Below are 21,283 nucleotides of genomic sequence, written 5' to 3' on the forward strand. Positions count from 1 at the left end.
TGTACATTACACAAATGTGAAGAGCTGTTCCTGTAAATATATATATGGACCATACCTCTTAACCTCTTAGAGCACTGAACCTGTGCAAAACCTACACGATGGGGGGACAATTAGGGACACATTTTAACGATTGCTCTTACAAGCTTGCAACGTTGATAGAATGCTAGGTTTTGCATTAGCATGACTTTTCTAAAGGTTGTGGAGTCTTATACTCAGGATATTTCTCATTATTTAGTGACGTCAATCCTCAGCTATTTACCACACCGGTTCAGATTGTAGGAGGCACACACCAACACTATGGGGTGAACCTGTGGTCATTCTTAGGGTTGCCACATTTTCGACTGCCCAAAGTGGGACATGTTCTGTAGAGATGTCAGATTTTCCAGGACAAAACATACCTACAGCCGTGCATAGTACTGAACTTTAACCTTTTTTGTATATATAATAGCTTATTCTAGTAACATTTGAATTGCTTATGCTACTTCACATAACATATTGAGGATTCATATATAAAATAACCGTTTTATGCGACTATTAAAGTAAATTAGGAAATAAACTCTCAGGACATTTGCTATGTCTTGATTTTTTTTACAGGACACAACTGCCTACAGAGGGATTGTTACTCGCAAAGTGGGACAGGTGGTGACCCTAGTCATTCTGCAAATATCTGGACAGTTGAGTGGTATTGCACGGACCTCTGTAATACGCTGTTGTGTTCTGGCACAGCAGTAGATCAGCATTAAAGACTGCAGTCGGAACGTGCTGACAGACAGTTGGGTTTCAGACTTCATACTCCAGACATTAATGCCAATGTGCAAACTGTTATTCTATCAAATTCTATGTTTCTAAGAGATATGTTTACAGATTGTCCCTGATTTTGGATCTTTGTCTCACTTATATTCACGGCTCTGTCCAGATATCTTGCTCACACAGGTTGGCAGGTATGGTCAGTCATGACTGCACACAGTCAGTGTCCCTCACACTTGATCAGGGTTGACCTGTTTACGTAGTGTCTTCCTCACCCTCATGCCATTTTCCACTTTGCAAATGTGTGCATTATATTCTCCCTCCTATTCGTGTCTGGACACGTGCATCACGGGAAGGTATTTTATCCTGAGTGGTAGGTTATGCATGTCCACTTAGGGCTGGACAGTGTCATGGACCTCCACTGCATGTTCTGACTTGTGTTCACATATCTACTGGATTGAACATCATGTCGTCATACCCATTCTATTATTAACACAAGTTGGTCATCCTGTGAGGGATATCCCAAAAATTGGTCAAGACCAAAACAAGTTAAATAACGAAGATTTTTGTGGCTTCACGAAAATGTGCAGGGGGTTTTACCTGCAGGGGATACATGGTTTGCAATCCTGACACTGCCTAGGGTGACAATACCTACTACATATGCGTAGGGGTCACTGTGTGTAGCTGTTTCTGCAACAAACCAGTGGACCAAGTACGGCTGGATTTGGTGGACATTCTGGTATGGTGGCAGGTTGTGTGTTGTGGAGGGTATGCTGGGTAGGCTATTATGCATCCAGGTGTGTTGCGTTTGTTATGGCCAGTTCCATCAGGACCCATCTGTGGGTATGTGACGGTGCCGTATCTATACATTTGTCTTGCATATTTCCATATTCATGTTTGTGGGATTGTGTTCTACACTATGGCCTGTCTGCTTGTCTTGCAGCTGTTTCTACATGAGGTTGTGTTTCTTTCCACTTCACCCGCTGCCCCCTCATACACCTCCGGTTCACCTTTTCTGCATACAACACAAGTATTGCCTTTGAGGAATTTACCATTAAACACACACCCCTCACACGTGAATTACTCACACCCCATAGAGCACTACTTTGGTTGTTGGCCCATGACATGGCCAGAGTTACACATTGACTACCCTACATTTGTCGGGTACCTTTATGGTTGTGTGGACTACCCTGCCATGTTTGCTTTCCACATGCTATACCTCACACACATAGGTACACGCCCTTACTTCACTTTCATTACTTGGTTGGTGTATCCGGGTACTACCCATTCGACTGTGTCACATACATGTTCGGATTATGCAGCTGCCTTCTGGATTTTGCCAGCCTGTTCTACTCATTGGTAGGATGGCACCTTTTCCTATGTCCAAGCTATTCCTTACACATGTCCGACTGTTGTGGACATTGCCTCCCCACAGTCAACGGTTGTGTTTCCACCTTTTCAATTGGCCACAGTGTGACATAGGGTTACCACCTGTCTCACTTTGCGAGGGACAGTCCCTTTTTGGACAGTTGTGTCCTGACATGTAATTGTCAACATGGCAAATGTCCTGAGATTTTAGGACAAACATATTTCTTATATTTTATGTGATAGTTGCATTAAACAGTTAATTCTGTATCTGAAATACCTGACTGTTATGAGAAACAGAATAAGCAACTAAAATGCTACAGGAATACGCTTTTCTGTAGGCAAAACAATTATGTTCTGTCCTTAGTACTGGCCGTGGGTATTTAACGGCCTGTACAGTCTGATGTCTGTACCAAACATGTCCCACTTTGGCCATTTGTAAAGGTGGCAGCCCTACTGTGACAGTTGCGGTGAACACAGCATATTTTACAGGCCGACACATACCCACGGTCAGTTTAGCAGATAGAACTTACAATTTTTGCCTGTATCTAAGCTTATTCTTGTAGCATTTCGGTATCTTATTCTGTTTGTTATGACATTTATGTATTATACGTCCAGTGAAATATGTTTAATGCAACTACTGCATGACATCTACGGAGGAATTATGTCCTATATTCTCTGGACATTTGCCAGTTTTACATGTTTGTGTCAGGACACATCTGCCCACAGAGGGACTGTTGCTCGCAAAGTGGGACAGGTGGTAATCTTGGTCGATGGTATGGATCATACTGTTCCTTTTGGCCTACATGTGTCTGTGTTGTTATGGCTCGTTTATATGCTCCTTCTGTTTCGTTTACATGCATATGCTATTTCCTATCACATTTGGTATGTGAAATATGGACATACCTTTTGTATGTGACTATTACATGGCTTGTGGGATATGATTCAAACATACGGTCACTACCTATATCTACATTTTTCCTCGTGTATTTTGTTATGGATACATCTGCACAGCTATGTTCCCTCCCTCAAATTATGGGTCGGCTGGTGACCCTCTCCGTTGGACTGGACGTACCTACTGGTGGCACGCTAACATCTGATACATTTCACTTCCACATGGTATAGCTATCAACACTATGTTGGACTACAGACACACGGTTTTCCTGTCATTTGTTCATGGGTAGGGACCCGTTATTCCCTACGGTGCATTTGTGTTTGAGTCTTCATTTTCTGTTCGCAGGGACTCTGCTTTGCATACGTTCAGTCTCCATGGACACTGATAGGTATGATTACTATTGCTGGCAGAATATACTATTCAGCAGTTTAGGTTGCTCCTTGAAAGTCGACATTGACACGCCTCCCTGCGCAACTTCGATATGACCCTTGCACTCACACACGTTTCCTATGCACGTGGCTGTGGCAGCTACGCGCCTTCATTAATATGCATATGGCGCGACTACTCCACATCTACGCAGCACGGCCGGCACAAGCCGAGCTTCATGAATCCGGGGGAGAGGGTATTTATTTTACAATGAAAAAAATTATGTGTTAGGTATACAATTTGGGAATAAAGGTGTAAGTAGAATAGAAGGGGAAAACAACAGAAGAAATAAAACAAGCCTGTTTTTTCTGGAAAACATGTAAATTATCATTCAGCAAAAAGGTTTATTTGATAAATTCATCACTGATGGGGAAATAGCATACTTAGCAAGTATATTTATGCTGCCAACAGTATTTGAAAAGGAATTATTATACATAACCTTTTTCATTTATATGGGGCTCTAGATTAAATCCAATTAAAAGAGGAGTTTTGTATGTAAATAAAGAGGAAGGAAGTTTAGGGTTAATTAACCTAGTGGCATATGCTTCTTCATTAAATATGTACAAAGTGTTAAAGTGGATAAATGAAAAAGATAAGAGATTACTAGTAAAATTGTATGAATATTTGTAGGATAAAATTTTGGGCATTGTAAAAAAAAAGAGTAAAACATAGAAAGATTGCATACTTTTAAGTTTTTAATATTAAAAACTTTGTCAGTAGCACTAAAGGGAGATGACATTAAACTTTTAACAGAGTATGAAGAGTTGAAATGGATTTTCAAATTCAAAGTTCATATACCTCCAGGGCTCAATGAAATGGTTACTTTAAAACCTTATCTAAGACAATTTCATAATCAAGTTCATTGATTGTTTTATGTCATGTCATTTATTCAGCACTAGCATAAATTCCATTATAAGAATTGCTTATTTTATCTGCCTGATGAAGCCTTATGGTGAAACTGTTTTTTTATATTACTTCTGTATATTTAGACTGAATTTTATTAAATTGAGTTTTAACTGTTCATGGTTCCAGTTACTTTCTTTTGTGATATTTAAGTTGTTTAATTAGTACCGGACTTGTCACCACAATGATACTGGTTTTATTGGATAAAAAGAAAAGTGATATAATATGTTTGTGTTGGCAAGAAAAAGAAACTACTGAACATGTGCTTTTGAAATGTAAAAAGAGTAAAAAAAAAGTTATGAGGAAAACTATGTAAAGAAGATTTTTTCCAAGATATAAAGGAAGTAGATAAACATGGATATGATTAAAATGGATATTATGAGACTAGAAGTAAATAACATGTTAAAATAATAGATAAAAAGTTATTTATGTCATATGGGTTATATGGAATGAAAGAATAAATTAAATCATGTTTAATGGTAAATGAATTTTAGCAGCAATATTAAGTAAATTCAGATGGTGTTATGGAAAAAGGTGTAGGGACTAATAGGGATGGAAATATAGTATGAGTGTAAGGAAATTTATGACTATGTATACATTTATTTGTATATCTATAGATTTGTATATATTTGTACATGTGTAAATAATTGTAAATATGTTCTAAAAATAATAAATTACCCCTATTCTTTTAGACAGGTGCCATGGAAACTTTTATATCCAAAAGGGCTACCACCCACTCAAGCACATGGGACCTTGGTTTAGTGTTTAAATTAAAGGATGACATACTCAGGTATGCAGCACCTCACTAATGCTGTATTTCAGTGTTAGCAGTCAAACCACCTGAAGGGGGAACAGAACCCACAGCCTTCTGGTCTTCAAGCACAAGATAGGTGAATGGAATACAAAAAATGAAGACACACAGGATGAAAATGAATACATATAAGACAGTTGTAATGACACAGTAAATGGGGGAAATCAGAATAAGCTAAAACTTGAAATAGAAGGAATATATATATATATATATATATATATATATATATATATATATACATATATATATAAATATATATATATATATATATATATATATACACACACACACAAACACACACACACACACATGCGCGCACACATACACACACATACATATATGTGTGTGTGTCTGTGTGTGTGTGTGTGTGTGTGTGTGTGTGTGTGTGTGTGTGTGTGTGTGTGAGTGAGTGTTTGTAGATGTATATATCTATATCTGTCTTTCTATCTATAAACTTATACCTCTGCGCTTAGCAGCATACTACTTTTTAGTGTTCTGATAACCACCTGGCTTCTCTTCTTTGCCATCATCAGGTTTGCTAGCACAGTGATTATGGAGCTGGTTTTGTAGACTAGAGGTCATGAGTTTGAATCATAGCTTCAAACAAGAGTATAGTCTCACTGCCATAATTTCATAATATACTATATTAATGTAACAAAAATGCAGGATTAGAAGTCTACATTTGTATTTGACATTATACCTAGCACACTGATCAACAGTTAGATACACAGTGAATTTGTACTTAGATATGGAGTTAGCAACGATCACAATGAAGAGGAATACTATAAATGTACCACTGTTCTAACTGATGTCATTAAATGTGACCTGTTTAAGTGCTGTTTGATTAAAGTCTTTATTGTAATTTACATGGATATTTATACGGAAAATCTAAAAGTGTATATATTACTTGTTACTGCTATGCACAACTGAGATCTGATGAAGCTCTGCCAAGGGCTTAAGCACACATCTCTTTTTTTACTTAATAAACTGTGGTTTAAACAAGCAATACCAGCTTGAATCCTGTTTTCTTATTTTAATAAGAATGTAAAGTTATCTTTGACATGGATCTTACAAAAAAGTTGTGACAATGGCCTAAATGACTTGTATGCTGATATCAAGACCAATCATTTCTGTACAACTAGTTTTCCCTCTTATTGCTTTGTTCTTCCTAAAGGAAAGTGTGCACTACCATTAAGGCTGGTAAACTACACATTTCCTTGGTACTAGGTAACATTGTCTAAGAGAAAGAGAGAAAGCGAGAGAGAGCGAGAGAGGGAGACAGAAAATGTACACTTAACTATATGGCACAAGGTAAAAGGGTATCATATAACTGAAACCTGAGAACAAGATATTTTATTTATGACCTCTGTACCAGTATTTTAGTTAATACTACTATGTTTTCAACAACAGTAAATTATCAGCACTATTCCAGCTTGGCCAGGTCATTGAAGTCCTTTAAATATTTTCAGTTTCTGCTGTAGTTCTAACCATATTCACATCTACTTCAGCAGTACAAAACATATTTAATGTCTGATAACATGACTGGGAGGAATCAGAGGTGAAATCTGACCTGTGGGATGTAGCCTATTTACATTACATGGGTCTGTCTGTGGTGGACAAAGATAAGATAAAGGTCTGTACAGAGTGGCAGGGTGGCACAGGAATTATAAGCTACTTTTTGGATGCTAGAACAGATACTCCTCTTATTAAAGGCTCGTAATTAGTACAAACAATGGTAAACTATGGTTGAGAACTAGCAAGTCAAAAAGGCTTAGGTAATCCTGGATTCGTGGGCTGCATAGATAGATCTCACTAGATGAGTGGAGGGGAATATGCATTAGCTTTAGACACACAAGAAAACCAGCAAATTTAGAATTTGTATGGCAGTATCTTCACAGATATTTTTATACTCTGGGTAGGCTACATCATATGTAAACTTTACTAGAGATGTGAAACAAAGTGCATGGAAACCCATTTTATGGGGACTGTGAACGCATCATCATTTTCAATAAGAAATGTAGTTGCAGATAGTCACAATATTAGGTGGACATTTAGTCTTCACAAAGGAGATTTTGCTAAAATGGATTAAGGAGGATTATTCAAAATACAATTTGGCACGATTACCATTAATAACAATAGTAGTGACAAAGAGTTTTACAAGAACACTGAAAAGTATGTCAGAGTAGTAAGAGGTCAAGAAATTTATGGAGGGAGATAAAATAAATGGAGCTGAATTTGAGCGGTGAAAATAACGGAAAGTTTCTAATAAACACACGGACCAAAAGGGAGCAAATACTGATGACATCAACCCAGAAAAACTGAAGGAAAGAGATTAAGCCCAGTGCCTGAGCAAATCTGATGATGTAGTTAACCACCTGACAGAGCTGTAAAATGGAAGCTTTCCTTCTGGGGATGATTTGGCTCATAATGCTTATAGTTGCAGCATTTGCCTGTTAATGAAACTTTATAAATTAAAATAATACAAAATATACATTATGAGAAACAGTGTAATCCCTAGATTTGGCTGTCTAGTAAAATATAGGATCTTTTCTTTAAACTAGATTACCTAGTTGTCCACTAGGGAAATGTTAGTTTGCACCAAGCATGAGGATTGCACAAAAATTGTGTTTAGATTCTCTGTGGTCGTTTGAATTGCATGCAAATGTAAACCTTAAAAGTCTGGCAAAAAGGAAACTGAAAAACAAAGCAGGAACATTTATATTGCAAATGCCATGCTGTTTAATACAAAAAATAAATAAATGAATAAATGAATGGATGAATGAATGAATAAATAAATAAGAAAAACGTATACAATGATAGTTAATGGGCCCACTTCTCAAATACTAGGCTGACATAAATATGATCATCTCCTAAAATATATGCTGCCCTGTTTCTATTCTGACACATATAACTCCCTCATATAATAAGCAGGTGGAAAAAAGAAGTAGCCAGACTCAATGTGGTAGCTTGTTACTTTCACACAATTCTCATATGTGAAGCAGATATAATGAGATCACAACTTCTCTGCATTGTGTGTCCAGACTTCACCTATTCTCCTAAGAGATTTTAGCATTATAACTAAAAAAAAAAAAAAAAAAAAATTGGAGCCCAGAGTCAGAGACATTAACAGAGAGCTTGGGTCTAACAGTTTTGACCATATACTGAACAGAAAGTAGTAGGCAGTGAACAATAATGAACAAAATCAAGGAACATTTCATCGTGCATATCTACAGTAAAAATCAGCCTGTTGCCAGAGAGTGAAATATCATACTAAGCGCAATAGCATTTTTGATGTGAAGGGGCATTATGTTACAGTGCTGGATAGTGAATAATGGCAGATACAGTAGTGAATATAAGTGCGTCTCTGTGTGAAAGGATCTTTTTACGGGACGTGGCCATCTTGATGTGTTACAGAGGTTTGTCATAGTGTAGTAACATTTTACCCAAAAGGTTCTTGATATAGGTATTAATGGCACTACTTCGGACTGGCTACTTTGATGTGGTACAAAGGGTACTGGTAATATACTTGTACTGAAACTAAAATTCAGATTAATTGTGTACACTACTCCCAAACCTTATTAGATTGTGCTTTCTCTCTCTACACATATACCTATCTATCATAGGTTCACTGGAGATTACTAGGCTAATGGCTCAAGAGCCCTTACAAGCATAACCAGCTTTACCCAGATTTTACCCAATTTTCTATCCCTAGAGGAAAGATAACAAGGGACACAAGTAGGGTTTTGACTATTTCACAGGCTACCTCTGTCTATAAGGGGGCATTATTTATTTATTTGGCATTTGTTTACTGGGAAAGTCTGACTGGGTCATGAGGTACCCATTTTCAGTGGAGGCTGGGGAGAAAAGTTCCAGATACATATGGTTAACAGAATGAAAAACTAGACAGACATAATAAAGTCATAGTGTTCAAGCATAAATTATATGGAAAGCCTGATAATAGGAATATGTAGCCTTATTTACATAATAGATGATTATCATAATGATTACTAATATTCTAGAGGTCATGAAATATGGTAACAGATTATACTGGTAAAGAGTACAATAGTATGAGTAGAGAAGGGTAGATAGAGTGTAATAGAAGGGATAGCAGAACTAGATGTGGAAAAGGTATGAGTGTAACTTCAGTGGAGTATGTGTAGTGGAAGGGGTGGCAGGGTAAGTTAGTAGTGGGGATAGAGAGAGTTGAGGTAGAAAAAGGTATAAGACCACCTCAGCCTGGGCTCATACTGGAGCAAATCCAAGCTTTGTTGAATTATTCTTTTATAGAGGTTTTGAAGGAGTGCAGGTTAGTAGCAATTTTGATAGTTAAAGGAAGAGAGTTCCATAGTTTTGCAACAGAGCAGATGTTAAGGCTTAGGCCTGGGGTTTTGTTAGGCTTATAAGTTTTGGGAAGAAGCTTGTCTTCAGATTTGAGATGTTTATTTGAGATACAAAAGTTGATTAATGGGCTAAGAGCCAGACAAGCTAGTGGGTTGTGGATGACTTTGCATACCGTAGTAAGTTGTACATATTGGAAGGGGAGTTCAAGCCATCTTAGAGAATGTATTGCTTTAGAGTGATGAGTTATAGGGGCTGCATTTTTTGGAAAATTTGGCAGTTTTGTTATAGCAGCTTTCTAGTTTTTTCTTAGGGAGATCTGTAAGTTATTTAGCATTAGGGCCCCATATAACAGTGAGGGCAAAAGGTAGGTTTTGATCATGGCAATTTTGGTAGCTGCTCTGAGGAAGTTTTTATTCCTGTATAGCCTGCCTAGATTTTGATGTTTTTTATATTGTTTTGTATGTGTAGGTCAAACTTGAGATTATCATCAATTGTGACACCTAGTAGCTTGGTATTCTGAAGCAATTCAATTTCAGTATTGTTGGCTGAAAATATCTTGAAGTTTGTTTTGTTGGAGCTATGGGGTTTGTGGGTGAAGGGAAGGAGCTTTGTTTTTTTGGGTTCAGTAGGAGTTCAGCATTTCAGAGGAATGTTTATATGAAAGAAAAAGCTTGTTGCATTATGTGTTGTAGGTGAGTTAATGTGTCTGATACACAGATGATAGTGGAGTCATCTCCATATTGGATTAGAGTGCCTTCACAGGAAGATGTATGTAAGATATTGATGAAGACATTAATAGTAATGGGCCAAAGATGGATTCCTGAGGTACACCTGTGGAGGTGATGTGATATGGTGAGATAGAGCCCTGCCATTTTATTGCTTGCTGCCTGTCAGCTGTATAACTAGAAAACCACTGAAGTGAGGAGGAGGATAGACCAATGCTGGAAAGTGCTTTAAGGATTTTGGGGTGAGATACCATGTCAAATGCTATGGACAAATCGAGAAGTACTGCAGATACTAGTTTGCAGTGTCGCATGTCTTGTTGACAGAGTCCATGAAAGATAAGACTGCTGAGGTACTGTGTGCAGGTCTAAAGGCATGTTGAGTGTGGGAAAGTAGGCTGTAGTTTGTAAGATGGTGGAGAAGTTGTAGGTGCACACATTTTTTCTAGAGTCTTAGAGGGGGACAAGATTGAAATAATATGAAAGTTTGTGATGTCAGTGGAGTTGCCTGCTTTATGTTAAGAAATAAAGTGTGATCTTTTCCACAGGTTAGGGACATACGATTCAGTTATGGATCTGTTAATTAAGATGCTAAAAGGGAATGCTATTGCCTGTGTGGCAAGCTTTAGGTACTCTGGTGGGAGGTTGTCTGTTGAGGTTGAGCAAGATTTCAGTTTCTATAGTATTTTTTTTTTAGATAAAGGAATGGGCTGACAAGTAAGCTGGGGATGGTTTGTTTTTTTGATTATAAGTGAGGGGTTGGTTGTGTGTGTGTGTAATGCATTGGGTGTGTAGAGGTTATTATTGGGGTATTAGTAGAAGTAATGAGTTGGGGTGGATGAGTTGGATTTACTTTTAGGTTGGATACGGACTCTATAAGGTATGTGTTGAATCTGGTGGATGTTTGAAGAGGTGGTGTAGTGGGGTATGGATTGGGATTAATTTTAGTTCCTGGGTTGAGTAGTGACATTGCAGAGGACCAGAATTTCTTAGGGGTGTTTTTGTGGTTATCTTAAATGTAAGAACAGTATGATTTTTTATCAAGCACTTTGTCTTTTTGTTTGATTGCAGAGTTGTCTGTATAACTGAAGATTAATTTCATTTTTATTCTTTAGCCAGGCAGTTCATGCTTTGTCCCTGTCATTCATTAGAATTTTACATGATTTGGTGAGCCATGGGGCATGGTTATCTTTTATTATTTTTATTTGCTGAGGAGCTAGGTAGTTAAGAATGCTTAGAAAGGTGCTGTTGAAATGTTCAACTGCATCATTAGGGGGAAGTATGTTTGGGATGGACCAGTCTATAGCTTTTAGAGATTCAATAAATAACCACTGCTGAATTCTTGTAGGTTGCTTATAGTTTTGAACTTGTGTTGCTTTGTGAGTTGAGTGATAGTCCTGTGAGTATAGGCTGGTAATTGGTCACTTAAGGAGTGAGAGAGTGTGCCTGGGGACGTTAGAAGGGTTCAAGACAAGTATCCAGTCCAGGGTGGAGTGTTGGATGTTATTTTTGCTATACCTGGTAGGAGTATTTATAAGCTGAGTACAGCCACAGAGGTTTATACTGTTTGTTGGGTGGTGTGAGGTTAGTATCTGCCAGTCAATGTTAACATCCCTAGCATAATGGTTTCATTCAGTATTGTTTCAGATATCCAGGCTAGAATATTTTCTAGAATGGGAATGTTTTGCCCAGAAGGGATGTATAAAATAACTATGCAGATGTTCTTACATGAATTAAGTTTTAGGAATGTTATAAGGATTTTGGCTGTGCAGAATTTTGGTATAGTATTTGACTATGGGGAAATTATGAAGTTGTTAGGGAAACTTAAGGCTATTCCAGCACCTTTTTTTGTGCTCTGTCTACTCTGATAATGCTCTATCCAGGGGGAAGAATTTCAGTATCTATTATTTCTGGTTTTAGCCAAGTCTCTGTAATAGCATGGATGTCTGGGTTAGAGTGTGTTAACCCTGTGTGAGAGAGTGTCAGTTTATCGCACATGCTCCTGATATTAAAAGTGATACATTTTAGTCTTTTGTCTATGTAGTAGGAATGGGACCCGGGCTGGGGTCAATGTCCCTGCACAAGCTTAAGGCTGTGAAAGAAAGTTCAATTGTTTTAGGAGTTTTATGTAATTTGGGTATTTGTATTAGTTTTAGGTTGTAGTGGTTAGCACTGAGGACTTTAGGGTGGGAATAGAAGATCAGTGTAGAGATCAGTGCTGGGGTTATTTGGGAGAAGCTTGTGGTGGAGGGATTGAGTAATGATGAGGTAATAGATGAGGTATGCTTTTGTAGTAGTGTTGCTGGAGAAGTTGTTGCGGTAGAAGGGAACAAGAAGGAAGAGAAACGAGAGGCGTGAGTAAAACAGCATGGTTGGTGTATATTGAGACAGCTTAAATGGAAGTAGAGGGGGAACTAGGGCTGTTGGAAGTGAAGCAGTTATAGGGGGTAGAGTACAAGTAAAAATACTGGGGGATAGTGTAGAAAAAGGGGTGTATGGTCATTGTAATATGGGTGAGGTGTGGGAGGGGGATGTTATGTATAGACTGACTGGAATGTAATTGGAACTGGAGGGAGTTTGCAGGAGGTGGAACTAAAGGAAATATATGTTTATAAAAGAAGAGTGGTAGGTTGTCCTAGTATCTTCTCTGGAATGTAAGGAATAGATTGGTATTAAAGGCTAGGGTACAATTATGTAGCCAAAATAAGAAAAATGAGGATTTATTTGGGAAAAGGATACAATGTGGAATAGATAGTAACTATTATAAATGGATATAGTGCAGAGCAGCATGGGAGGAAGAACAATAGATGGGAATGGGGCTAAAAATTAAGAGATAAGGAAGTAGAAAACAAGAAACAGAATTACATGTAAGGAAGTAGGAATGTGATTTTGGGAGAGCTTTGGAAAAAGAGTCACATGGGAAATGTGTATGTAGGAAGTATAATATTAGAGTAAGACAGGGTGAGTGGGGTAGTTAATGAATGAATAAATAAATAAAATATATATTTATATCAGACATCAGGTTTAGATTTTTGGAGCAGGTAAACCTAATGCAGTTAGTTTTGCGAATATGCAATGTTTTCACCAGGGCTGGGTCAGAGATTGCCTTGTAGGTCTTGCATGGATCATCTTTTGGTAATCAGTAGGAAACTGAATACAGTGATAGGTCTTTTAATTTGTTAGTATGTGACATGTTGGTTATACCCTGTATTTTTCTGGGAGAAACTTCTGAGGACACTCCAACTGTTGTAGGTGCCTGGTGAGGCATATGCCAAAGGGTGCATTGTACTCGATTATTGATGTGATAAGGACTGAGTGCAGTGGTATTATGACATACTTAGATCTGGATGCCATGCCCATACTTATAAGCTGAGCCACATAGAAGGATTTATTCACCACTGTGTACACATGATGGTCAAAGATCAGATTGCTAGTTATCTGAGTACCCAGATCTCTCACCACTGGATCTACTCTTGGCGGGGGGGGGGGGGGGCATCAATGTTGTAATTTGCAGGGGTATTTGATTTTCCAAAAGGTATTATTATGCACTTCGTCACATTTAGTTTAAGGCCATGGCTCCAACACCTATCTATCTATCTAGTAAAATTGCTTGAATGTGCACTTCTCAGGGAGAGAATCTTAGCAGCAATAGGGTGACATTTAGACTTAAAAAAGTTCTCACGGAAAAGTTCATCAACTTGATAATTACTGGAGCCTTCAAAAATAATATTGGTTCTACTTTTGGTTTTATGGGTATTTTGTAGATTCATGTGAATGCAGTTGAGATTAATTTTTAACTGTTTTGTTTTGCATTCTTTTTCACTCCTCACAACTCACCATCAGCTGCTCCCAGAACCTCTGCTTATCAAGACGTTTCTTTGCGTACCATAGACTAATCCTGACCAATCTAATGAGCAGTTAAGGAGATAGCAGAACCCAGAACACTGTCCCTCCACTGCCAGGGAGTGTCTTCCACCTAATGTTTCCAGTCTCCTACATGGTCCTGTCCCACACCCGAGGGGTGGCATGTAGTGAGCTTTGCAGCAGTTCTGTCAATCTTCCACTTATTTGTCAACCCAAGCTTGTGCGCCCTCCCCCAGTTCAAACATCCCCACAAATCCCTGGCCTATGACAGTGACTTAATGTGATAATGCTTGTGATAATGCAATCCCTCCCAAGATGGACACTCCCATCCTTGCTGCCTCACACTCTTAAGCATATGAACCACTAATTGAATTTATGACTTCGAGGCTGGAGTCAGAGCTTTAGTCCTCTACACCGCCAACACCAGGCAATTTTAACTCACCTTTTAAGGTGTCAGGTACATTTTAGGTGTTCTTTTACTAGCACAGGGACAGTGATATTAATAGCCTTACTGTTATGATAAGATTTAGGTAGGGTAATATTAGTTCCTTAAGATCGTATCATGTATGCCGCTGCTTACTCCATTTTCTGATTTACTGCTTGCAATCATATTTTTATTTCACTTTTCTCCTTGTTGAAAATTTAAAAATAATGTCAGAGTCATTATCTAGGAGTTCAGTTCATGAGACAGTAGTTGTTATGGGAATCCAGTTTTACTATTTATGCAAGCAGTGTATGTATTTAGATTAAAGGTAATGTAGTTTTGTTTCAAAGTAGGTATTCTGACTGATTTTGGAGTTTATAAAATGCACAGGACATAGATAAAAATGTTTATGATATACGTACATTGTATACAAATAAAAATATATGGGTGCAGTATGTTCTGCTAAATGTTTAGGCCAAAATGTGAATCAGCAAATATTTTAAGCAGTTCTACAAAATAATAAAATAGTAGGCAGTCCACGATTGAGTTAAAATGGAATATTTTGTTTCAATAAGTGTCAATGCAAGAGTCACATTCACATTTCAGAGTATTTCAGCAGATCAACTCTTCATGCAATGTGCAAAATAGTGGCACTCAGATCTTTTAAAACTTGTCTCCTGCAACACTAAGTTCTTCACCACTATTGTAACTCATGCAACCTATGTATGCTGGAAATAGCATGAATACCTTAAAGAAGAAATAGGTAAAATCCATTTATATACATTTAATGAATCATGTCAGCTCTTTTTCTCAGTGTGTCTGATTTATCATCACAGAGTGGCCCATATCCTAGTGGGAAGTCAGCCAGTGCACAGCATCATCTACGGAATGGTCAGATAAAGATTTCTGATATTTTGCAGGAATATTTAAATTCCTGTAACATTTTACTGCAAGCGGGCATGGTAAATCACTTATGCACAGCACTTTGGCTCAGTAGATTCTTTTACTTTAAAGTACATCAAATGCACTGAAATGTGTAAGACTTTGAGTCCAGACTCGGTGAGTATAACGAGCTTAAATTCAAGCAATCTGTTTTTTTTAGTGTATGATATCCAACTGTTCTGCATAAACATGACCCAGTTATTTTGATTCAAAACTGCACACATTTAGGAGGGGTCTTCTGACAAGTTCTCTTGATACAAGTTGCACTGCTGAATTCTAACCACTGAAATCTGCTTTTATATCGGATTCCAAGTAGTGCTTAAGAGAACAAACCATGCCTTCATTTCTTTCTTTCTTTGGCCTTAGTTGCCTTATGGTCAATCTCTGTCTGTATGTCTGTCTCTCTCTCTTTCTATTTATCGTTGTTCTACTAATAATGATACTGATATAACCAGTTTGCTCCTGATACTGTGTTAGAAATTATGAACTGTCTGTAATACAAAGTATAGCAAAATGATTGTAAGTAATTGGCTTCTAACAAATAACAGACATTAAAGTTAAAATGATCATAGAGTATAGAGCCAGTGATAAGCACTGCAATACAATGATCTGCAAACAGTCACTGGCCAGGGCTCAGAAAGGGCTAGCAGCAGTGGTAAGCCTTAACATTGGTGGAAAGCTACTGGCAGTAGCCCATTCCGATTTGTTAAGAGGTTCACTGCAGTAATTCTTCATGGTTGGTAGAATCACCATAGCAGATTGTCTCTAAGGCTGTATTAAATGCTGCTGAGGAGTTCTGTGGGAGAGGTTTATGCTTATTAGCCATGTGTTTGCCACTGGAAATACTTCTACTTATAGGTTCATAGGTAGTTAATAGGCTATTGTCCCAAGAACCACGTTACACCTAGCCAAGGTTACCCAAATTTCCAAAACATTGCTGACATGTGTCAGTACCCTAAGGAATTTTACAGTCATATTATAGGATTGTATACATCAAACATTCACAGGCTGCATCTATCCGTTAGGGACATAGGTGCCAAACCAAGGGTAAATTTGTGATTTCCCATCCATTGTTTCAAGTAATGCTTGAATAGGGTTAGAGATGAGCGTTGCTTCACATAGACGGGAAGCCTATTCCAGAGAAGGAATAATCTTTGTTAAATACTTGTCCCTCTAGCATGTAGTTTTTATGTCACAGATGAGGTTTAGATCCCCAGATTATTTTTTTTCTGATGCTACTTGTTTTGTGGATAAGCAACAGATCCAACAAAGTGGGATGACAGGATGTCTTGTAGGCTAGGCATAGATAGCCCTGCAGGAGTCTGTAGGAGACCAATTACAGAGATAATTCTTTGAGGTTACCTCATAAGACCTGTTCTCTACTTTCTGTATTTCTTTTGTGAGGAACTTCTCTGGTTTCTCAAGGTATTGCAAGTGCCTAGTCGGGTAAATGCCATAAGGTGCACTGTACCCAGTGACTGGTCTGATGATGCAAAGTACAGTGTAACAATGACCTCCATGTATGGTCCTGGATGCCCCGGTCTTACTTATACGTTGTGCAACATAGAATGATTTTCTCACCACAATATATACATGGTGGTCAAATGCCAGGTTACTGTCAACATGTGTTCCTAGGTTCCTAGATCCCTGATCAATGGATATACTGTTAGGAATGTATTATCAATAAGGCAATTTGCAGGGGTGGCCTTATTTCAAAAAGGGGACAAATATGCATTTATTCACATTGAGTTTTAGTTCATAGAATGTCATATTTCTTAGGATTGTGGTATAGAATTTACCTCTCTTTTCTGTCTACAACCCATTCCCACAGAAGGAAACTGGTCTTTGACCTCTTAGTCCTTTCAACCAGATTTCTGGTACTTGAGCTGCTAAATTGGATTGTCAGCATCCCAGCTGGAACACCTGCCCCTGTGACTGCTGACTGAGTCCACTTTTGTCAATGCAGCATGTTGACATTTTGCTATGCACATTTGAATAACATACTTATTTTATCAAATTCTGTATTTTTAGCAGTCTAGAAACTTCATTTCTGTTTGATCTTACTTTGCAGTTAAGCTCTTTGTGGATCACAGTGTTAAGTGATTATTTCCCAATGATACTTAACTTGTACAACTGTGACACTTTCTAGTTATCATCAACTGAAAAAAATTGAGTCCTGGGCTGCTATTTGACAAGAAGATTCTAGTGTTAACTCTCAGATCATTGATTTTAACAAGGCATCAGAAATCTCTTGGCTCTTTGGTGTGGCATGAATCAAAGTGCTCTGTTTAAAATCCGGTGTACTAAGGTCCTCCAGCAATGATAACTTTCCATTTCCTGTGCATCAACTCTCATCTTCAAATCAGGGATATCCTGAAAAATCAGGGAGAGCTGAGATATCTGTTTATATCATTTTAGAGTACCTTCTACCATTTTTGTATCATTTTCATTCAGCTTTGTGAGAATCTGCACAAATTAAAAACCAACTACAGCCAAAATAAAACCAAACTATTAATACAAAAAAATCAGTTTTTATTACAAAACTAAATTAAAATACATAAATACTTTTATACTCGGATAAGCAATTTCATCCATTCAGTATAGACTTCTTCAGATCTGAATTATTTTTGTAATAAAACATGACTTTTTATATTAATAGTTTGATTTTATTTCGGCCATAGTTAGTTTGTGTTTAAATTGAGTTTGTTGTTTTTGCACAGTTTGTTTCTAGTTTACAATCTGTACAAAGGCGTGCACAAAATGTTTATAAATACACACCCAAGCAAACACATATTCATAAACATGAAGCATCCCCCTCACATGCACACACACCTACATGAGTCATTTAACTTATAAAGACAGGTGGAACAGGATAAGCAAAAAGAGACCTAATCAGTGCAAATGCCGTTGATCTTTATTTAGTGAAGTTAAAGGTTTTCCTGCTTTGTTTTTTTATGTACAGTTGATTCAGCTAAATTAAATCTTTCATGTGCTGCTCTCCATAATATCTGCATATATATTGCTGCTGTAAAGAACTAAAGTCTTGTTAACACATTTTGCTGTATTAAATCAAAAGCTGGCTCAGAATAATGAATCAAAACACTTAACAAAATGGAGGCATTAACATGCAGTACATAAAGCCATCATCTGTGCAAGCAAAAAATCTATCAAATTTAAAGTACTTCATCTGGCTAAAGTAATCTGAGTATACTTTGCAATTAACTTATTGTACTATTACCAAAATGTGGTACAGTTTTTTTTATTTGTCAGACAATGCCTACATTAACATAAAGTGACTAGTTGCTTGTAATCACATATTAAATGGTTGACTAAAATAACTCCTGAACTAAACTACCTTTAAAATAAAAGTCACCCTGTATAAAGGCATCTATACAGAAATAAATCCTCTTAAGTTCATATGTTCATAGGTTCACAGGTGTATATCAGACTAACAATCACTGTGGCCTTTTTAAGCCTAGCCATGCATCCCAAATCTCTGACATGTTCTGGTACCCTTGATAAGTGTAAGCAGGGGCTTGGAAGATGAAACATTTACAAGCAGGGGCCTGGAAGATGAAACATTTACTGTCTGCCTGTATCCATTAGACAAAGCAGGGGTGAATTTCCCATCCAGTTGTCCCAGTTACACCTCATTTGGGTTAGTGAGGAACTCTGCTTCTCATGGATGAGGAGCCTGTTCCAGAGAAAGGGTTGACTCTGGGATACATGCCTGTCTCTCCAGCATGTTCTGTTTATATCACAGGCAAGGTTTAAGTCTTCTTTAGAATGGGTAATTCTGGTGCTGTTTGTTTTGTGGAGATGCAGGAGATCCAACAGGGTGGGGGTTCAACAGTGCCTTGTGTGCCAGGCATAGATCTCCCCTAAACAGTTTGTAGGACACTGAATACAGGGATAGGGCTTTGAGGCAATCTGCATAGGACATGTTACTTACACCCTGTATTCTTTTAGTGAGGAACCTCTGTGAATGCATCAATTGTTGGATGTGCCTGGTTAGGTATATAGCAAAGGGAACATTGTACTCAATGAATGATCTGATGAATGCCTAATACAGTGGAACAATGACCTCCTTGGACTTAGATATCATACCTTTGTATAAGTTGCACAACACAGAATGATTTCTTCACTGCTGTGTACACATGACAGTCAATGGCTAGATTACTGTCTATGTGTCTCCCCAAGTCCCTGTCTACTGGGTTGAATCTTAAGGGTTTCTTGTCAATATGATAATTACCAGGGGCAGAAGACTTCTCACAGGATAGTTTTAGTCAGTGGTTCTGAAGCAAATTATTTGTCTGCGCCATCTCTTCCAGAACACTAGTGTTAGTGGGGAAGTTTATGAATGCTCTTAATTTGCAATCATTTGCAAATTTGGTCAGCCAAAGGCCTTTGAGATTGGGCTCGACTTCAGAGAAGTAGATGGCAAAAAGGAGTGGTCTCAGAACTGATCTCTGAGGGATTCCACTTGTAACTGGCCTCTTTGGAGAGGTGTATTCTCCATTTCAAACTTCTTAGGTCCTATTTCTGAGCCATCTGGCTATTCAGAGGATGACATAAGGGTTTATGCTTAACCTCTTTAGTTTGAAAAAAGGACTGAGCTGGGTATTGTGTCAAATGTTATAGCCAGGAGGTAGGCAGTCTGAACCATATCACCCTCATCCATTGCATTAGTGACCTTGCCAAAGAAGATCACCATGTTGAGTAGGCATGACTTGTCCTTGACAATATCAAACTGGGTTGAACCCAGTTTCCGGAGGTTTCCTATGTCATTATTGATCACTTCCATGATAATTCTTTCCATGGTTTTCCATATAAAACTAGTGAGACCTATGGGTCTGCAGTTTCCATGGTCTGTAGAAGGCCATCCTTTGTACTGAGGGATGATAACCTCTATTCTCCATTCATGAGACAGGAAGCTTGTTTGAAGGCTATGGTTGTATAGTGATTCCAGAGGCCATGATTAGTCACATTTCATGCTGTTTATAAGATAGTCAGGAATATTGTCTGGGCTCACTGATGCGGTGTTCTTGGCCTTAGAGAAATTCTTGGTGACCTGTTCCCTAGTGATAGTGGGGGGAATTATATTTGATCATATTAACTAAGGGGAGGTTGAGTGGGGAGAGTGGTAAAGTTAGAACTAAATTCGTCTGTCAGTAGATTTGCTATATCTTCTGTCTCACTATAGAAAGCTCCATTAACAAAGAGCTTTGTACACAATTGTGTATTGCCTTGGAGGCTGCATAGTTGTCCTTGGTCTGGTAGGCCAACTTTACCTCAAATCTGGCTTTGGTAGACTTTATTTGTTCTCTGAGTTGTTTGCCTAGTTTGATGAGAGTGCTTTTATCATGCTGGTTCCTACACTTCCTAATCTTACCATGTTTTTTTTCCTTCTGTTATAAAGCCTATTGATGTTGTTTATTCCACCAGGGTGCCTTTTTATAGTTTGCTCTGTTCCTGGTGGATATAGCTGCATCTCTGCAATTATTAACATGCTTGTACAGGGTTTCTGTGAACAGTTCTGCATAAACAGCAGTTTCTCAGGGTTTATGATATGCAAGATTTGTATTAATAAGTATAGCACATTCACAAATTATCAACAGTACATTGTTTGTCTTTGTTGCATATATGTATAGTAATAGAGGGACCACTTAGCCAGGGACTGAGCCAGGATAGGGTAAGGACCATAATGTTTATTGCAACAGAATGTATGGTGACAACCCAAGAGATGTGGCAGAGAACAAGTACTACAAATGTTTATCTTCAGAGGTCAAACTCTGGGGTAATGTACTTGGGTTAAAATCTATTGCTTAAAATAAATTCTTTCC

General features: G+C 37.9%; 1 protein-coding gene across 1 annotated transcript in view; it reads right to left on the minus strand.

Moving 5' to 3' along the window:
* ADAMTS12 (ADAM metallopeptidase with thrombospondin type 1 motif 12) overlaps nt 1-21,283 on the minus strand; it is a 2,672,119-nt gene that overhangs the window by 951,515 nt on the left and 1,699,321 nt on the right. The window lies entirely within an intron of this gene.

Source organism: Protopterus annectens, chromosome 1.part1, assembly GCF_019279795.1.
Source record: "Protopterus annectens isolate FY-2018-M chromosome 1.part1, PAN1.0, whole genome shotgun sequence".
In the NCBI taxonomy this organism is placed as follows: Eukaryota; Metazoa; Chordata; order Ceratodontiformes; family Protopteridae; genus Protopterus; species Protopterus annectens.